The 20173-nt window shown below is 46.0% G+C and overlaps 1 protein-coding gene across 4 annotated transcripts in view; it reads left to right on the forward strand.

Annotated features, from left to right (window-relative positions):
- The first annotated feature begins 439 nt into the window (after positions 1 to 439).
- The window catches only part of Frmpd3 (FERM and PDZ domain containing 3), a 151292-nt gene continuing 131558 nt past the window's right edge, over positions 440 to 20173 (forward strand). For all 4 annotated transcript variants that reach the window (XM_087196731.1, XM_087196732.1, XM_087196735.1 and 1 more), the window contains exons 1-2: positions 440 to 599; positions 951 to 1503. The gene's annotated coding sequence lies outside the window, so the exon portion shown is untranslated. The remainder of the gene's footprint in view (positions 600 to 950; positions 1504 to 20173) is intronic.

The raw sequence follows: 20173 nt of genomic DNA on the forward strand, positions 1-20173 counted from the left end.
CTGAGGCCCAAATGACCAGTGTTAGCTGTCTCTGGTAAGGTACTTCCCAACACTTGGAAATTCACTATGTACTTGGCATTACAGAGACTCTTCAACTCCACTGTTTCTTGCTTCCTTGGCCTCAAATTCGCCCTCCCAGACCACTGTGCAGCTTCCAGGTCCCAGTGGCGACTGAGGCCGTGCTCAGCTGGGGAGGAAGAGTGGCCTCTACTTCCTCAAAACTCCTGGGAAGGGATCCGGAGCCCGCTAGGAGATCAAGAGCTTCTCTTGAATCACAGCTGCTACGTGTTTAGTATTCACAGCATGTCTCTTAAAAATGTCCTGAGATCATCAGGCACTGTGCTGTGTGCCTAGCTGCTCTCCCTGGGAGGGAGGGGGACCCTCCCTCTATCTGCTGGTGAACACACATGCACACACACCTTAACCTCCTTCCCTCCTCACCAAACCAATCGCATGCTTTAAGCAGACCTCTGCCAACTGGCAGACTGCGCTCTCACTGAGGTGGGCTCCTGGGCAGGGCCTGGGCTCCAAGCCGCTTTTGCTCCAGTGCTGGGGTGAGGCGCTGGTGCTAGGAGCAGGAGCCGGAGCCGAAACTCAAGGTGCGTGTGGATGTTGGCGGTGGTGATCAGGAGGGGTGCTGCAGGGCGGGCATCCCCAGAAGAAGGCCAGCAAAGCAGGGGCGAGAGGCAAGGTCGGGGGCCGAGGAATGAAGTCCCCGAAGCTAGCGTTTTCCCGCTGCTCTTTCTCCGCGGTTTCTTCCTCACCCCACACCCTTTCCTGGGTTCACTTTGGAAATTGGCTTGCCTTCTTAGCTGCCAGCAGTTCCCGGCAGAGCCCAGCCCGAACGGTCTGGTTCAAGAAGTGAGGCAGTGACGGACTGGGTGGCTGGGTTGCTGGGACGTGTCTTGGGAGAGTCTTTCCTCAACTGTCAATTTTGTGTTTATTTTTAGTTGTGACCCGAGCCAGGAGCTGCGCCTTTAAGCAGCTTTCCGATTCGGGGAAACCGACGCCAACACTCGAGGGTCTGGAGGCTCCCGGAGAGGCCCCTCATTCTGCACTTCCCTCTTTCTTCCGCCCTCCCCTTCCCCTTCCCCCCCCCGCCCCTTCTCCCCTCCCCCCCCGCCCCTTCTCCCCTCCCCTCCTCGACCGTCCGGCTGCTTCGCTGCCTTCCGTCACCTCGCAGCCTGCCGCACTCCCGGAGCGAGAAAGCGAGGAGCGAGCCACGGCGATGGTGCCGCCCGCGGCGCAGCCATGGAACCTGCCCGAGGAGCCCGCGCACGCCGCTGCCAGCCTGCCCGCAGCCTGCCGCCTGCGCGCCAGCTCCCCGCGTCCCGGGCCAGCTGCGGCCGCCCCGCCAATCTCTGCCCTCCTCTCCGCCCGGCGCCACTGAGCCCCACGCCTGTGCCGAGCTCTGGGGTACGGGCGCCCTAGTCCCGCCGCCGTAGCCACTGCCGGTGCGCCGCAGCTGCCGCGCCACTGAGGCAGAGAAGGAAGAAGAGGAAGGTAAGAAGCGCGCTGCCTTCAGGGGGGCGCGCCTGCAGTCTCAGCCCGGCCAGGGGTGGGTGGCAGCGGGGGCGGGCCGCCCGGGGCTAGCTTGGGAGCTACTGGCGCTTGGAAGTCCTTGGAGCTGAGCACTGGGTGGGGGGCGCCGAGCGTCCGGCTGCCTGGAGTTTGGGCGGGCAAGGGGAGCAGCTGGCTGCATGCCCACTGCCCCGGTGAGTCGTTGGCTTGGCGGGCTCACCTTGGCCACCGAGGGTGCCGGGTGAGGAGCTGAGCGCAGGGAAGTGTAGGGCGTTCATTATAGAGCCTTTGTGTGCGTGCCGGGGCTGTGGGCACAGTTGAGAGAGCTGTCGAGATGCGGGGCCTGACTGCTGGGAGATGGCCACTTAGCTGAGGTGCCCGGCGAAGCCTGAGCCCCAGGGTTGCCAGAAACAGCTGTCTGAAGCATGTGCGTGGTTCCGGGGCCATATTCACAAGCGGACACGGACACGCGCGTGCGCGCACACGCTCGCGTATACACATAAGCGCGCTCCAGCGCGCGCGGCAGCACCACCTTCCCGGGCGCTCAACCACAGTCACCCCCATCCAAAGAGGAAACACACACACATGCAGAGCTACACTTGCCCCCTCCCACTAGGATGCTAATAAAGCAGTCACCCAAACATGTATACAGCTACATGCACACCCTTCAGCACTGCTAAAACATGCACACACACACACACACACACACACACTCACATATTCTTCCCAGTCTGGTGCTTTGAAGCTTGGAGAGTGTGTATATGTTTGCTCAGTGTCCCTGAGAAACTACAAGGCAGCTGCACATTACTGCAGATCCAGTTCCTGCTGCTCCCCCCACCCTCACAGTCACTGCACCCCTTAAGCTTACTGGTGGACACCTCCACCAGGGCCCTTAAGAACTCCATTCTGGTGTAAAGCACGCCCAACTCCTGTGGTCGTGCCCCTCCACATCTGAGCAACTGGGCTTACTGCACACACACACACCCACCTCCCACACACACACACATATACACACACTGAAACCACTGCAGGGACAAATGCTTGACACCTTGCCCCAGAAGCAGGTGATATTCCCACCCATGCAGCTGCCACTAAAGAGCCCTTGATCACAGTAAACACTGGATTCTGCCAGACCTAGACCTCCCCTAGGCATCTTGGCCAGCTGCAGAGCCCTAGAGCCCACTGGGGTGGTCTCAGCATCCTGCAGCTCTTAGGGAGGGCGGGGCTGTCTCTGGAGTGCTGCCCTTGGAGAAACTGCTGTAAGAGCAAGGCTCCCTTGGGGGCGCCCTTCTGAGAGTGGAGGTTTGGGTACTCTATGCTAACTCAGAGCAAAGCGCCAAGTGAGTTTTCCCAGCTGGAGACTCGGGTAAACAGCACTCACGCCTGGGCCTAGAGGGCCCTGGGTAGTCTGGCAATTATGCTAAGGAAGCCCTCAGCTGAAAGACCTTGCCCCTCCCTCCCTTCCCTGCCTGTCAAGCTCACTGTGGGAGAAGCCAGGAGAACCCAGTTCCCAGCTTCCTGGGAGCCGCCAGAGCTTTCCTGGGAAGTCTTTGTAGTTTCCACTGAGTAAAAACTACTCAGCCCCTCCCCTCCCCCAGGAGACCTCAACAAGACTTGGCGATGCCCAAGCAAACATGCTGCGTCTACCAAATTTCATGGCTTATTTTTGAGTGTATGACAGGACCAATTCAAACTCAGCAAACTTGGCCTGAGGTTACCCCTAAGGTGAAATAAGATGTAATGTGTATGTATGTAATGTGCATGGAGGGGGAAGCAAGGTTGGGTGGGATGGGCAAAACAGTGGGTTTGACTGATTTAAGTAGGCGCCAGTCAGACAGTAGCCTTTGGTAAAATTATGACAGAGATAGCTTCAGTGTCAGAGCCCCTTCCTGGCTCCTGCCCCTCCCCTGGGCCACTTGAAGCTCCTCTGGGTTCTTTCCCCCACCCCCTTAGACCATTTAGACCAGGCTTTGCTGCCTACTTGGTCAAACCTGTTGGCAGAATCCCTATGGGGCTAGGTGTTAATAACTGATAGATGTTTACTGCCTATACCTCACACGTCACATTTGCCATTTTTAAAGGAGGCAGAGGAGTGGCTCTGTTTGTGGGGCTTTCAGGCACCTATGGCAGGACTCAAGCCGGGAGCATCTGTGGACAGTGTCGTCTGTCTGCTCTCTGTCTGGGTCCGAATTATGCACGATCGTGCATGTAGGAGTGGCGATGTGGGAAGGTGGGATGTAATTATGGAGGGCTTTGAGGCCCACAGAGAGAAGGTTTAAATTGAGTTGAGAGGCAATCGGGAGCCACTGCAGGATTCTGAGAAGGGAGGGGACATGACCTAAGCAGGAAAGAAACACTCAATGCTGCATGTGGAGATATCCTCCCGTCTCTCTTACCACTACCCACCACCCACCATAATTGTCTACAAGCATAGGCTGAAGGCCACCAGGGAGAGAATGGCTGGAGTAGGGGGTGAGTGCCCCAGGGTCCTGGCTCTGACCATCTTACAGATCAGAGCCATCCTGCAGAGGCCAAGTTCTAGGCCTGAAGCCAGCAAGTGACCCCATAAGAACAAGCTAGCAGTGTTGTTGGTACTATGGCTATGTACAGCACCATGGAGCTTCTACTCTCTTAGGGGAGAAGGCTGGGGACCCATCTTGAATCAGGCAAGGGACCTGTCCCTCTGGTAAGTCCTGGTACCTGCTGGAGTTTAAAGGTCTTGAGAAATGAGCTGTGTGGCTAGGCTGGGGGATTTTGCCACCAATGACATTCTTAGGAAGCAGTAATAGGTTAAAAATATACAAGAAGAAAGCTTTGGAATTGCTGATGACAGCCACAGGCTAGGCAAGCCACTAGGGGTGGAGATGGAAATGGGGTGAGGCAGCTACAGTCCTGGAGGAGAGGTGAGGGTATAGGTGGAAGAGAAGAAGCATTTGCCAGCACTACCCTACCACAGTAATCCCACTTCAGCCCTTGGAGGGAGCATGGGTGGATGTAGGACCACAGAAGCACTCCCCCCACCCCTCCACCAACTCTGCGTAAATGATTGGGCTCAGTGGTCAGCCTGGGCAAGGTGCCCAGAGGAAGTAGCAATAATGCAAGGGAGGAATGATCTCTGATCTTTTGGGGGCCTCCAGCTAGCTAAAGCCATAAACAAACACACACACACACACACACACACACACACACACGACCACCATATATACCTGGATCAAATTGTAGAAAGTGGGGCTCATTCAGACAAGCTTGGCTTCCAAAGCCTTATGCCTTCACATAGGCCCTAGCAATCACTTCTAGGGGGACTAGGTGATCATTGATCCTGGATGAGAACACTGACCTTGGACAGGTCCCTGGGAGGAAGCCACACCCAAGTCAGCTTCAGTTTGAGGGCCCAACTCAAAGCCATTAGAATTCGCAGCAGAAAACTCAAATCTGGCTCTTCTTTCAAGGACTTCTATTTTCCTCCTTACCATAAATTCAGAAAGGAAAATGTCCTCTTGTATTTTCTGCAGCCAAAATGAAATGCTGTCAAAATGAGCTGGACCTTTCAGTCTATTGGGAAATCTGAGAGCCAGGATCAAGGTGGTAGTGTAGGGAGCAAGTGGAGAGAAACACACCATCTTTCCTCCTTTTCAGTTCCCCCTCAGCTGAATTGCTAAAAACAAAAGACAGTAAGGGCTGGGGATTTAGCTCAGCGGTTCCACCACCTACCTCGGAAGCTCAAGGTCCGAGTTTGATGCCCAGTACCAAAAAGAAAAAAAGACAGCAATCTTGGGGTTCTGTATTGTTTTCCACCCATGATAGGCAACACTCCCTTTTCTGAGATGAGAAACACCAATCATACAATGGAACATTAACAGCCGAATGGCACACTAGCACCTACTCCTTAGCAGTTAGAAAATGAGCCAGAAACGAGTATGTGTGTGACGTAGGGGTGGGGAAAGGAGAGACAGAGAAAGGAGAGGCTATCTGTATATGCAGGAGCCTGTTTGTATGTTTGTGTTAATGAACGTGAGCCTGAGCAGGTGTGTGCACATCAGCAGGTTTCTTGGAACGTACTATAGCTACGGACCTCTCTCTGAGCCTCAGCCTCACTCTGGCATTAGCCACTCTAGCCATTCCCAGATTATGAAAGAGTTCTCTGCCTGTCATACTGTATAGGTGTCTTTCCACCTTGGTAATTCCCCCTTTTTTTTCCTTTCTTCCTACTTCCTCCTTCTACCCCTCAAATCTGGGTGTTCTCCAAATCTTCCTGCTTCCTCCTTTCTTTATTGGCAAGGATGCACAACTGTCAGGGATTTCCCCTAGCACCTCTCTACCTGCCTTCCCCACTTCTCTAGCCCAGACTTAACCCTGCTCCTGAAGTTCAGTCCTGTGTTTTCAGCTACCAGCTGGACATTTCCCCTTGGATGGTGTGTGCCATCATCTATCTAATTCTCTCTCAAAAGTGACTTGCTCTTCTGATCTTTCTGTTACCACAAGCCTTCTAGTCTCCCAGGCTAGAAACAAGAACCACTTCTGACCACTGCAGTCCACTCTGCCCCCTGCCACTACTTCATGTCCACACTGCACTAGTCTTTCCTTTGCAGCCCATAGTACACATGCCTGACAGATTAACATGCCAAAGTACCCTTTATTTATGACACTTCTGATCAGTGTTCCTAGAGGGTGACAACTGATTGGCTGTGGGATAAAATTTTACCTCCTTAGCCTGTCCTGAAGGCCTTCTTTGAATGGCCTAACCTTATGTATTCTTCCAACCTTATTTCTTACTCCTTGTGCATATCACTGATTCTCACGTTAATGTGTCATAAAATCACTTGAAAGGTCTTGTTATAATGCAGCTGCCTGGGTCCTATCTCCTGAGCTTCTGATTCAGTAGGTATGGGAGCTAGAATCCAGGAATATGAATTTCACAAGCTCTCCCAAATGGTTCTGATGCACTCAGCATACTTGAGAGACACAATTCTACATGTACCCTCAACTCCAGCCATGTTTCTTTCCTCAGAGTCTCCTAAATGCATCTTTTCTACATTATTTATGTGTATGTTTTCATTCATGCCATTCCACTCACTAGGAGTGCCCTCTCCTCTCTGCCTATGTTCCTGTCTTATACAAATGCCACTATACCTATCCTTCAACTCTATATTCAAGCTCACTTTCTCTCTGAAGTCTTCTCTCGTCATTCTAAACTGAAATGATATATATATCTCTCTCTCTCCTTCCCTCCCTCCCTCCGCTGAACTCCTCTGGCTCTTACTGTCTCTAAAATACATTTCACAGGTACATTATTGAGACATTCCATAGTATTTCTTGAATCCTTAAGGCATCTATTCTTCATGCGCAAATATAATTTCCTATATATGTTTTTCTTATTTACATTATTAGTTCAATGACCAAAGAGCCTGGTGTTTTTCATCTTTTAAAAAAATCTGTATAGCACACAATGTCTTATATAGAGTAGATATTCAATAAACATTTGTTGAATTGGATTGAATATTTGTTGATTCACATGAGTTAGGGATTCTACTACCTCCCCCTGCACATTAGTTCAATAAGCATTTATTGAGCATCTATTACATGCATGGCACTGTGCTAGTTGCTGTGAAGAATCTAAAGACAAAGGAGGCTCCTTGTTTTCATTCTTAGTCATCTCTACATTTACAGTACCTAGTGAATAGAAAGAAAAGACGCTTAATAGATATTTATTGAATGAAGAGATGAATCAATGTGTAAGTAAAGGAAGGAAATTCAAACAAAAATAACTTAACCAAGGACATGGGGCAGCTGTGTCATAGGGAAATAAGATAGGTATGGAAATCAGGACTAGGAAGGTAGACCGCAGTATAGTAAATGACTATTTCTCTCTCTCTTTCTTTGTTTCTTCTTTTTTTCCTTAATCTTGGCAGTGTTAGGGATTGAACCCAGGGCCTTCCTTAATCTTGGCAATGTTAGGGATTGAATCCAGGGCCTTCACAATGAGTTGTATCCTTACCCTACACACGCACGCACACCCACACACACACACACACACTCAAAAGGTCTTGCTAAATTGTTAAATTGCCCAGACTGGGCTGTAACTTGATATCTTATGCCTCAGCCTCCCAGAGTGCTAGGATTACAGACATGTATCACCACACTGGCTTGTTTTTATTCTTTACTCATGAACATTTTCAACCTCGATAAATAGAAAAAATGGTATATTAATACCCATATACCCATTATCCACATTAAGTAATTATCAAGACTTTGCCATAATCACTTCATTTGTCCTTTTTTCTTTGCTGAAGTATTTGAAAAGAGATTCTAAGAATCAATCATGTCATTTCGTCCCTAATACTTCTTTATGCCTTTCTTAAAAATGGACGTTTTCTCACATAACTACAGTAACATTAACACATCTAACAAAAGTAACAATAATGTTTTTGTGTTATCCACTACATAGTCCTTAATCAAACATCTTCAATTATCTCAAAACATGACATCTTCAATTATTTCAAAGCATGTTTTACAGTTAGCTTGCTTCAATCCAAATCCAAAAAACGTCCCATGCATTACATTTGGCTGTTCTTTCTTTTCAGGTCTTTTCAACAGCCCCCTTTCTTCGACTTGTTAGAAAAATTAAGCCAGTTGTTCTGCACAATACCCCTCTTTCTGGTTTGTCTTTTATTCTAGTATGTCCTCTTATTGTTATTTGTTGTTTTGCTGTCCTCTTATTTTCTATAAATGGAAGTTGGACTTGATAAAATTCATGTTTACTTTTCTTTTTGTCTTTTTCCCCCTATCAAAGATTGATTAAAAAGAAGTCATCCTGGAGACAGGAAGACCAGTTAGGAGGTTCTTCCAATAGAGGGATGGAAATAAAAGAAGGTGGGCAGATGGATTTGAAGGTAGAAGAAACCTGCCTTACCTACCATGAATGAATGGGGTAAGGAAGGAGGAAGAATCAAAGATGATTTCCAGGCCTTGAGTCTGTATAATGGGGAGAGTAATGATGCCTTCATATGTGAAGGATGAGTTTTTAATGATAGCAGGAGAAATCGGGGTAGATTAAAGGACAAACTTTCTCACAGTAAGAAACCATCTGCTCTGTTTTTTTTTTCCAGATAACACTATCTTTCCAGAAAATTTAATATAGCTAGATATTCAGGCCCTCTGGAAAAAAATTCCAAAGGGAACTTCTTCTTTGTTTAAGAAGAAAGATATCATGTACACCACCAGGCAGAGAGAAAGTAATTCGATATTGCCATGAAGATCAGCCTACTGTCCCACATCATCATGGCTTTCTGACCCATTGGGCTAAGATGGAGACATAGAGGATGCCAGAACTTGGGATTTCTGTTTTTTGGGTTTTTTTTAACTTGGGATTTCTGTAGACTCAAGACCAAGTCCTTCATTTAGATTCCTTGAAGTCTCTATCCCACACTCATTTCTCCATTCTGTAAGGGGCATGCATGGACCCTTGGTAGACCAGAGCAACAGTATTTCTGCCAAAGTCAAAAATTTCCCAGCAGCTCCAGGCTATTTATTGGTCTCCAAGAAATCCCCAGAATTATTTAGTCACCTCAATAAGAAATTGCTTAGGCTGTTGAATCATATCAGGTGAAAACTACTCTCAGCTCCATCCTATCATATCCTCATTCATAAAACCTTCTCTCCCTCTCCCTTTTTCCAGCTCATCTTTCTTCTTGCTTTCTTTTCAATTCCTCCCTCCCTGCTCTGTCTCTTCCAGCATGCATTTATTCTCTGGAGTTAATCAAATGCTGGCCCCTGAAGCCCATTGTGTCTCAGATTGATCACTTAAGCAACATTATTGATCGCTCAGAAAAGCTTAGGAGGTGGGAGTGTTCAGGAAGTTAGAATCTGACAGCAGATTGGCTGCAGAGGCCTCTGGGCAGCCTCTGCTGCCTGAACATTTTTTGAAAAAGGGGAGGGCACAGACAGAGGGGATCCTTAGAGGGTCTTCATTTATCTCATCCTGGCTTCATTTTGGAGTTACAATGTGAACCAAAGTCTATCGAGCACTCCTGGCCTAGCATATGCTCACATTATGGTGAGAAGGGGAAAGCAAAGGCTCTTCTCTTTAGAAATTCATAATTTAACAGAAAATAATATATATAGTGTGAAGCAAGTAAGAATAATGCAAGATGGGAAAACAATTAGATGCCACATTATTTGCTTCAAACAGGAAGTACCATAAGGTTTCAGAACTCAGAGAGACTGAGAATGTAGGCTAGAACAGAGAGAATGCTTCCTGGAAGAGGTTGAACTTGAGTTTGATTTTGTAAAAGGTGTAAGATTGAAATTGTTGGCTAGCAAAAGAGCAGGCTTCCAAGGGAAAGGAACAGTGCGGGGCGGGGGGAAAGACTAGAGGTACAGATGGTTCGAGTATGATCAAGGAAGGCTCAAAATGGGATCTGACTAGAGGAGAAGACGGATATAGAGGCAGAGTGGGAAAACATGCTTGGCTGACTGAGGGACACCCAGATTTGGAGGGCTTTTGATGTCAGAATGAGTAGTTTGGACTTGGGGAGATTCTATAAGGCTATTGGAGAATTACATACAGTGTTTTAGGATGGTCAGCCATATGTTAGGAAGCAGAATCAACTGAGATAGGGTAAGATATGAAGCTAGCTTGTTAGATACTACAGCAATCATAGTGATAGGTAATTAGGGTGGTGGCAGTGGGCATGAAGAGGAGGGTCAAATCCAAGAAGAATTTATGGCATTGGCATGGCTAGTAAACCACCAGGTAGGTTGTCTTGGCTTGTTTTGTCTAGCTCCCTCCTCCATCTCAGCTTGAATACCTCATACCCTCAGGGCCTTCAGGGGCAGATTCTCATGGAACTAAGATGGCAATGGGTTAACCATCCCAAATAGCATAGATCTGCACAGAGCCTTTTAAGGCTGTGGTTTGAAAGAGTGAGCAGTGAGGAATCTGGGTGCAGAATGAAGAGGAGATGAGGGCTAAGGGACTGAGTACTACATCCCCCAACAGGGAGGCTACAGGCAGACGCTGCCTGCATACCTGTTCTGCTTCAAGCCCCCAAGATCTCTGATACCTGCTGAGAGGCAGGAGACATATTTCAACTTCTCTGGTAGAATCAGTTAGAAAACACCTCTGAGCACTTGGGAATTGTCCCAGTGTAGGTCACACCTGTGCCTGGATGTGGCAAGAGCTACCACAGCACTTTGCTGCCAGCTGGAGCCCTGGTGTTCCAGCCGGTATGGAGAACTCAGTGAGAAGTCCACAGGTAGGTGGGAGAGTAACAGTAGAGGCCTCTGCCTGCTTGCTTTTCTTCCTGTGCCAGTTCTCTCCTCCCTACTCAGCCCACTGAATGTCAGCTCTGGGCAGATGTCTATGCCAAGTCCTCCATCTCTGGGTTGGAAAAAAATGCAGATAAAGGGATGTGTGTGAGATTTTAGCCCCCTTTTACTGGCTTTTCTTGTGGGACAATATGTTGCTTTCTAAAGATGAATGACCACAATGAATGAAATCATTATGTACTGCAAACATGTATTAATAAAAATAAAAATTTTAAAAATAAAGATGAATGAGTAGAACAAGTCTGCCTGGGCTGTGGGCTCCTAACCACCAAGGGAGCTCTGCTCTTGGAGCAGGACCACCCAGTCAAACGGCCCTCTATTTGCTGCTGATCCAAAATCACTGGGGAAACAGAGGAACAAGTGGCTGGACTAGCTGATGAACACCGCACCATACACTCTCACACACACACACACACACACACACACACACTGCCTAGTCTGTTGACAAGTGGCCTCCAGCATTTCCCTGCTGACAGTTTCTGTTTTGATTTCTGTTTAGTCTTCTGATCGCTGATGTGAGGTAGGGGTAATGGTTGGGAGAAGGGTGTCTGAGAAGTGACCAGGTGTCCAGAATGGAAAATGCTTATGCAAGTGAGGTTGAGGGATTCAGAAGAGGGAGTGCAAGTTGATGACTAGGATGATTGTCATATTTACTACCCTTCTCAAGAAAAACCCATTAGAGGCAGAAAGAAGAGGGCATGGTGGCAACAACTGCATTAGTCAACCAAGAAAGTGTCAAGATCCTCTCAGTTTGGAAATTTGCATTCACTGTTTATTTCCCAAGTATTATATTTGATCTATTCATTTTTCCCTAACATAATTGTTCTCTATCATCCCACTTTTCACCAGGAACCAAGCAAATCAGTTTCAGATGCAGGGGGAAACTGAGGTACCCAGTAGATTTTTATATGAGGCTTGCTTTTGATTCTGTATCAAGATGACCAAAAGTCTGAATCTTGCTTTTGTGGGCTGGATCTCAGAAAACCAGACCACTCACAGGGCTGGCGAGGATTCTGTGCATCACACTGGCTCTGTTGCCACCATCAGTGAAATTGCAAAGAATGCAGATATGATTAATAAAGCAAATGTTGTTCCATATTCATCTCATCACTTACAGTCTAGCAGTAATCTTTCTAAAATGTAGGGACATCACTCACTGACAGAAAAAGGAGAAGGATCTTTAAACAGGCCCACCAGCCTGCTGCTGCCACATAGTTTAGAGATTGTCAGCTGCAAAGTCTAAACCAGAATTGGTGGTTGGGACTGTTTTTTTTTTCTCCCCTCAACCCATTTAGAGGTTTCCACACTTAGTCTAAATATAGCTTGCCTTGCTTTGGAGTTCTAGGTGATTGCTGAAAATGATCAAACCTGGCCTTTAACCTGAGCTCCAGTTCCCTTTCATTGTTACCTTTGAGGACATTTCCTTTTGGGGGTTTACCATCATTTTGAATTCACCACAGCTAAAACAAAACTGAGGTTCTCCTCTCCAAATTTTCCCTTTGCATTCTTCCCCAGGCCCTGCTCCTTTTCCTTCTATCAATGACCCCATCACTTTTTCAGTAGCCCAAGGGTTGGTTGAGCCTAGAATCAGTCACATCCTCCCTGCTCCAGTCAGTCATTACCATGTCTTAGAGTTCATCTCCCACAGGCACCTCATGTATCCACCTCTTCCTGACCATTCCCACTGCCACCATCATAACCCAAGCTCTCATAACCTCACGCCTGTTTTACTACAACAGGCTCCTAACTGGTCTCTCTGCTTTCAGCCTCCTCCTCCCTGCCAAGTGATCCTTCAATGCTGCTGCCCAAGGAATCTCCTTAAAACATCTTTCATAATGTCACTCCTTGCTCCAAAGCCTATAATAGTGCCCTTTTGCTTCCTATATCAAAAAGAAGCACCTCTCCCTGGGATCTTGAGGTCTGCCTCAACAGCTGGGATTTACTGTTATATATACATAAATGTATAACACTTATATGTTATACACACATATAACTTGCTGTGGTTTGGGTATAGTTTGAGTGTGTCCCCCAAGGGTTCATGTGTTGAAAGTTAATCCCCATTGTGAGCTGTTAAGAGGATGGAAACTTAGTCTGACTGTAGTATTCAGAGGAGGGGCTTTTGGGAGGTGATTAGTATTAGATATGGTCATCAGGGTAGAGTCCTTATGGAAACATACTGATGGCTTTATAAAGAGAGAGAATGAGGCCAGAAACACACATGCACACACTCCCTATTTCTTGCCATGTGATGCATTATGCCACCTCAAGACTCGCAGCAAGAGGGCCATCATCAGAGGTGAGCACTTAAACCTTCAAAACTGTGAGCTAAATAAATCTCTTCTTCATATAGTAGCCTGTGTTGAGTATTTTGTTATAGCAATGAAAAATAGGCTAATACTGCATATTAATATTATTAAAAATCACTGTCTCACTTATTTCTCACCCCCAGGCTCTCCTATCTCCTTGTTCTACCTACCCTACTATATCTCACTCTGTGCTTACTCCTCTCTCTATAGTCATCTTCTGCTGCTCCCCCAGCCTACAGTGGCTCCCTTTTCTCTGCCTCTGAAAATGCTTTCATCATATCCTCTAAGCAACAAGCTCAAGTCCAGCCTGTGGTGTGAAGCCTCTCCTGATTATTCTAGCCTTCAACGGATGCTCCCTCTTTAAATTATACCTTTTCCCTGGCTATAAAAGTACCTTTGAGAACATAAAAATATAGAGGAAAAAGTACGCACAATTCCTCCTCCTTTTGGAATCTGAACCAGTTTTTCACCACAATTCAGCACCTAATTCTACTGTCCCATATTGCTGTGGCTTTCTATGTGTTCACCTTTCTATCCAGCTAGAGAGTGAGCTTTCTTGGTGCCTCTTTCATTCATGTATTCTCCAGGACAGCCAAACACATATTGTAGGTTCACCACAAACACTGGTGAGTAGCTGGAGAGAGAGGGTGAGCTGCATACCATCCAGGCTGTAGCTCCCCCCATGGCTGAGGGGAGGAGGGCTCATGCTTCAACAGCAGGGATTGAGGCTTTGTGCCTTATGCGGCCATGGCTCTGCAACTTCTTCTTTGAGTGAGGAATGATACACCTAGAGATAAGGAAATGACATCAAGAGAGGGCTGGGAGTTCAAGATGCATAATGCCCTGGAACTCTGCTCCCTCTGATAATGTAATTCTCTTGCCATGATGTTTCTTTGCTCCTTTAGGAAGCCCCCTGGCTTCGAGGCTGAAAGCTTTAATTCATTCTAGTGGCCAGCATAACCTTTTCTTAGTATGTTGGGATTAACACAAGAATCCACATTTGTCCCCTCTCCATGATATTAAACAAATCTCTCATCCTGGCTGTATTAGTCAGCTTACCAACACTATAATAAAATACTGGAGGCAATTAACTTATAAAGAGGAAAGGTTTATTTGACTCATGGTTCTGGAAGTTCCAGTCCAAGATCTGGTGCCTCCATTGCTTTGAGACTCTGGAGAGTGTGGCACATTTTGATGAGAGTGCACAGAGGAACAAACCACTCACAACATGAGCTAGAAGCAGAAAAAAGAGGAAGAGACCAGGGTCCCACAATTGCTTTCCAGGGCATGCTGCCAATGTCCTAAGAACCTCCCATAAGGGCCCATCTCTTTAAGGTCCACAGAACCTCCCAATACTATTATCCGGCGGGCCAAGCCGTTAACATATGGACCTTTGGGGACACTACTCATATTAAAACCACAGCACTGACCTTCAAGGACCATCTGCCAATTCACTTGCCTTCCCTTCTGTATCTCACTAAGGTATCTCCTATAATGTCCCTAATTAGCCCTTTCACTTTAGCTAAGCCAGCCAGTATGCCATATCCTCAAAAGCTGACATACAGAGTTAGTAGCTACCTGCTATCCCTCCCCCACCGCCTGCCTCACACACAGCCTGGCCTGATCCATCTATTGTAAATATTGTCTATGTTTCTCTCACCACTAGAGTTCCTGCCCCCCTGCAACATGTCCTGCCATTGACCTCAGACTCAGTCTGCAATCTTTTGGGTATTTGTGTAACCATTTTGTTTTAAAATATTAATATGTACTTGCTATTATACTATTATATCAAAGTGTTCCCCAGCTATTTCCCATCTGAGTTCTATAAACAGCATTAGGCAGAAAGTGTACTCTGGAGCCAGCCTTACCACTTACTGTATTTCACGGTTTCAAAGACGTATTTTTAACATTTCTGAAACTGAAATGCTTCTTACTATCCATAGTGCACTGTCATTTAATTGGCAACATTTTTTTCTTTCTTAGGGAAACCTGAAAAAATGTTGTATCTTATACCTGATGGTACCTTCCAGTCAATGAAATGCAGTCCTAAGTCACTTAACTTCTCCGAGGCCCAGTCTCTTTATCTGCAAAATACCTAATCAGAGAATTTTGTTGAGGATTCAAAAATAATATTTATTTAGCCCTTGGTGGAGTTTCAATAATTGTTAGCCATTGTAATTCCCCAACTCTATAAACTGTAAACCCCTCAAGGGCAGGAACAGGTTTTTTTCCTCTTCTAGCAGATGGTCTGCTATGAAGGTTGGAAAAAGCTTCCCTTTCCAAAAAATATCTCCTTTGCTAGAGTGCCAAACAGTCGAAATTTCAACATTAATCTCTCCTTTGAGTTAAGGCATTATCTCCAGAAGACCTCTGTTAAAATGCAAATATGTCACTTGGGAAGGTAACACATTAATTCATGAGCATTCATGATCCCATTAATGCAGATTATTTTATCAGATTAAATAGCTGTCCTTATCCAAACCCTGAGAGCCCTGGTAATGGGGATGGTAAAACTTGATGACTTAGGTGAGAATGGAGTGAGGGGTCAGGTTATCTGGATCTTGAGGCCACCTCCAGTCTGTTCTTGCCTTTTGGGGTTTGTTTGTTGGTAAGATTGTGATTCTGGTCTGCAGTGAACTAGGAAGCATCTCAGTGACAGAGACAAAAACATTCATGGGTGAGAGGAAATGCAAGGTCAGAAGGGATAAGGGACCTTAGAGATCATCTAGTTCTGTCTCCCCCCTTGAGTGTATAACTCTCCTCAGCAAGACATTGTCTCCTAAAGTTGCCCATTCCATTGCCGAACATGTCTCATCAGAACATTTTTTATATCAAGCTGAAAACAGTTTTTTGGTAACTTCTTTCCTCTCTCTTCCTCTTGCCAGCACCTTCAAACTATCAGAACATAGCTATCACATTTTCTCAAGTCTGTCTTTGGACTTTTACTTCATTTGGGGGGCTAAATCTACCCAGTTTGCTCAGTGATTCCTCTTGTGATGTGGTTCCACAGCTGAGCTTCTTAACCTGGAGGGCTACAAACCCACTGAGGTTTGTGAACCCACTAAACAATGTTGTCTGTAGTCCCTGTGTGTCTTGCCTCCAGAGTAATAGCTCTCCACAGTGGCCCATGACAGGAAACAGGCCCAGCCTCTCAACCTTATAGCATATTTGTCACTTTCCTTTGGCAGCACTCCAGTTCAGAAGACTGCTTCTTCAGGGTCCTTTGCAGAACCGAACATGGTACTTATGGATTTTCTGGGCAGCACAGAGCACAGTAGGCACAGTGCTTTTATTAGCAGCCTAGTATTGCACAGTTCTCACTTTTAGAAAGCTTCTGGCTTAATGGATGAGAACATCTTGTTCTCAGGTAGCTGACTCTTCCAGGATTAAGTCACTTTGTTCAGAAGAACACCTCGGTGCCTACACCACTCAGCTCTGCTATTTTTGAGGGGACCCATCTGGTTAGGACACTCAGTTGGCTAGCAGAGCAGTGGTGTGAAAGAGCATAGCCCTCAAGTTCTCTCTAGTGCCCCCATTTTTCCAATTCCATGCACTGTAAGGAGGTGATTGGTCCATGCACATATGTGAGAGAATCTAACAAAGGACCCATGCTCACAGCTACCCCTTCGTGAAGCAGCTGGCCCAGGAAGCTTTTGAGAATGGAATTTGATGTGTCAGTGGAGAATAAGTTCATAAAGGTCAAATGCTTTTGGAAGGAAGGACCAGCTATCAAACATGAGTTTGACACAAGAAATAGACATGTCTTGGGGAGACAAACTTTCCTCGATTCCCTCCATACTAGTCTAGTATTCCAGACACAGCACCAAAAAAGCTAAATATTAAAGGCACTTGGGGCCTATAGGATATAAATAGGCCAGTTGGTGACAGCCAACCTATATGGCAACCACATATAATGTGTGATATGAGGCAACTGTATCACCACGGTTCTCTGGTAATTAATATCCTCCCTATGGCCCAGTGTTTGACTCAATGTAGTTGTCGCTGTCTTCTCTAACTATAAGGATGCCTGATTTTCTCACCATTATGGTCACTCTCTTGGGTTTAGTTATTAAGGACTACTATGGAAATATAACTACGTTATCTCAGAGGAGAAACACTTCAAATAAAACACTAGTCCTCTAAGCTGCTCTACTAAAAAAAAAAAAATCTATGGCCAAATAGGTTTGAGAAATACCGCTCTTAGATCTCAGAATGCAAATTAGCATATTAAAGACTCTGAGAAGTCTTGCAGTAGAGAAATCTGCTAAAGTTACTTATGATTTCTAATATACATGTATATTTAGACACAGATCACAATCTTCCCTTTTCCTCTTTACATGCACCTTATTAACATCCATGTAACTGCTTTGGAGAATGCAGCTTTTAGCCATGACCCACCATTTCACACTTGGATACATGAATGGCTCAGTGAATCAATCCACAGTTCTGCAGAAGTAGGACAGGGACAAGTGAATTTTGTTGTGAAGGGGTTGTGCAAGACACTTAGGTCAGGGAGAAAGCCTGGAACAGAGAGTCTTAAGATATAGTTGAGAACAAGACAGAAGAATCTGGACACTAGCTCCCCTGAACTCACAGTTTGCCACTGACCAGCCCTACAAAGTGCTGAACTTTCAGCTCTGAGCCAACAGTGAAAAAGTAGAGCAGCTTTGGCCTGTCATGGAGGCTGTAGGGCCCTTTGTGGTCATTGGCTTCTCAGCTGGGGCCTTTCTGCTTTCATTCCTTGCCCCACTGCTCTCCATTTCCTTCCCTGGGCCTCTGGTGTATTTTCAATTTTTCAGTCTAGCAATTGTTCCGTTTCATTTGGGTGTTTCCTTTTCCCTTCAATTTGGCCTTAGAATTTGCTGCTGCGAAAGGGAAGAAGGAAGGGATGCAGTAGGAAAAAAGGCAAAGAAAAGAACATGGCCTCTTCTGCAAAGCACAGGAAAACCTTTATTTTCCCTGAACCCTCAGAGTAGGAACAGGCCCTTTTACAATGATTGCTGGGCCCTGAGGAGATAACCATCAATACCTCTGGAGGCAGAGAAAATAACCATCTTTCACCAAGAGAATCTAGAAGGGGTGAGTATTCAGAAAGGCCAGAGATGTTGGTTCCCAGAGGGACATGAGTCTAGCTGACAGTATTGAAACTGACTCAGATGGAAGGTGTGTTTGTGTGTGTGTGTGTGTGTGTGTGTGTGAAGTATACACATATATCTGTGCACATGCTTGTGTGTATAAAGGTAAATCTGCAATGTTGTTGCATTTCCCCGACTAGGGAGGGGGCTGGGGAACACCTGGACCTTTGCAGGAGTACATCAGGTCACAAAAGTGATGTGTCAGTAGAGAGAAGGATCGTGGATTCTGTAGTGTCATAGTTCTTTCATCATCAGTGAAACTGTCGAGCTACAGGAAGGTGAAGCAGGGTCAATTCTTTCCATTCAAGATATGAGAGAATGGGCGTGTGAGTTTGTGTGTGTGTGTACATGCATGTGTGGTGTCTTATGCAGACTGACTCCACCCCCTTCCCACACTGCCCACAAACAGAAAAGGTTCACTGGTACTGATAACCCCCCTAGGATCTAATCACACCTACTTTGAATGCCTATAATCCTAGTGACTCAAAGTCTTCGCTCACTTGGCAGAAGAATGCCTAACTGCATTAAGGTTAGGAACTAGGTTTTTCTCCCTCTCTCACTAGATTCTGTTTTTAGATAAGAAGAACCCAAACACATGCTCAAGAGTTCTGTCTCTCTTCTTTTCAATCTCCCACACTGAGGCCTGCATTAGTAATCTATGTTGCTACTCAGAGACTCCCAGAGTCTGCTTTGCACCCTCAAAATGTCCTGACCTCCTTGCACTTTGGACACTAAATGATTCCTCCTGCGCCCGGATGAGACTTATTTTTCTAGGGCATATTTGTTTAGACTTTAGCTTTGCCTGTCGGGGTATGCCCTTCTATATTTCCCTTTCACTTCTCCATGCCTTCTCCCCTGAAAAGACTCCCCACTACTCAGAAACTGCAGAAAACCTGATAGACCTCACACACACACACACACACACACACACACACACACACTCCCACACTCCCACATTAGGCTTTCCCTGATTGCCACTTGGGAAAGTTCAAGTCTAGAACTTTGTGTAGGAAAAAGAAAAAAAATCCATTCTCTACTCTGTTTCATTCCACATAGTTTAGGAAGGAAGATAGTGTACCTAAAGGAATAAAGATACTGAGGCATGGATAAGAATCCAAAAAATTTTACCCCCTCACACACCAAGCGCAGTTGCAGAATTTACTAGATGCCATAAAAGACTGAAGACTATGAGATTAGTTTTGTCCTTAGGAATCTTGTTCTCCTATTAGGAAAAAAAAACACATAAAATTGAACTTCCAGGTGAAATATTTTTTCATTCAGCCAACAAAATATTCCTTGAGTGCCTTCTGTGTGCCAAGCTCTGTTCTAGGTGCTGAGGATACAGTGGAAACAGGTCAGACAAAATCTCTGCCCTGCTGATGCATACATTTCAATAAGAACTTGTGTTTAAAAATAAGCAAATAAAGAATAACTGTTAGTATTTTTAAATGCTAAGAAGGAAAGAAACAAGAGCCTGGGATGGAGAGAGATAAGGGACCACTTCAGCTATGGCAGTCAGAATAAAAGCTTCTCTGGAGAAATAACATATGAACTAAGAATTGAATGGCCTGGGAACAGTCCACATTACATGCTTCAGAGTACTAGTGGCATCCGCTTTCAGAGATGAGAAAATTTAAGCAAAGGGAACTGGGGAAGACCTTCAGGAAGCAATGAGGTTTGGCTAGATATGATGCATGAGATAGAACTCTGGCCACTACCATTGGCTACTGACCTCACTTTGGGAAAAGTGAGAGAGGTACACCTCCACTTGCATTGAGGTCTCATAGTCTTCTCCTTGTAATCTAAGATAAGCACTGTAAGAGGGAGGATCTTCAGGATTTCACCAGATGATCTGACTATAAAACCCTACAAAACTAGGTATAT

The sequence above is a fragment of the Heterocephalus glaber genome, unplaced genomic scaffold (genome assembly GCF_053883595.1).
Source record: "Heterocephalus glaber isolate CG9 unplaced genomic scaffold, H.glaber_assembly_v1.0 deba00001613, whole genome shotgun sequence".
Classification (NCBI taxonomy): Eukaryota; Metazoa; Chordata; class Mammalia; order Rodentia; family Bathyergidae; genus Heterocephalus; species Heterocephalus glaber.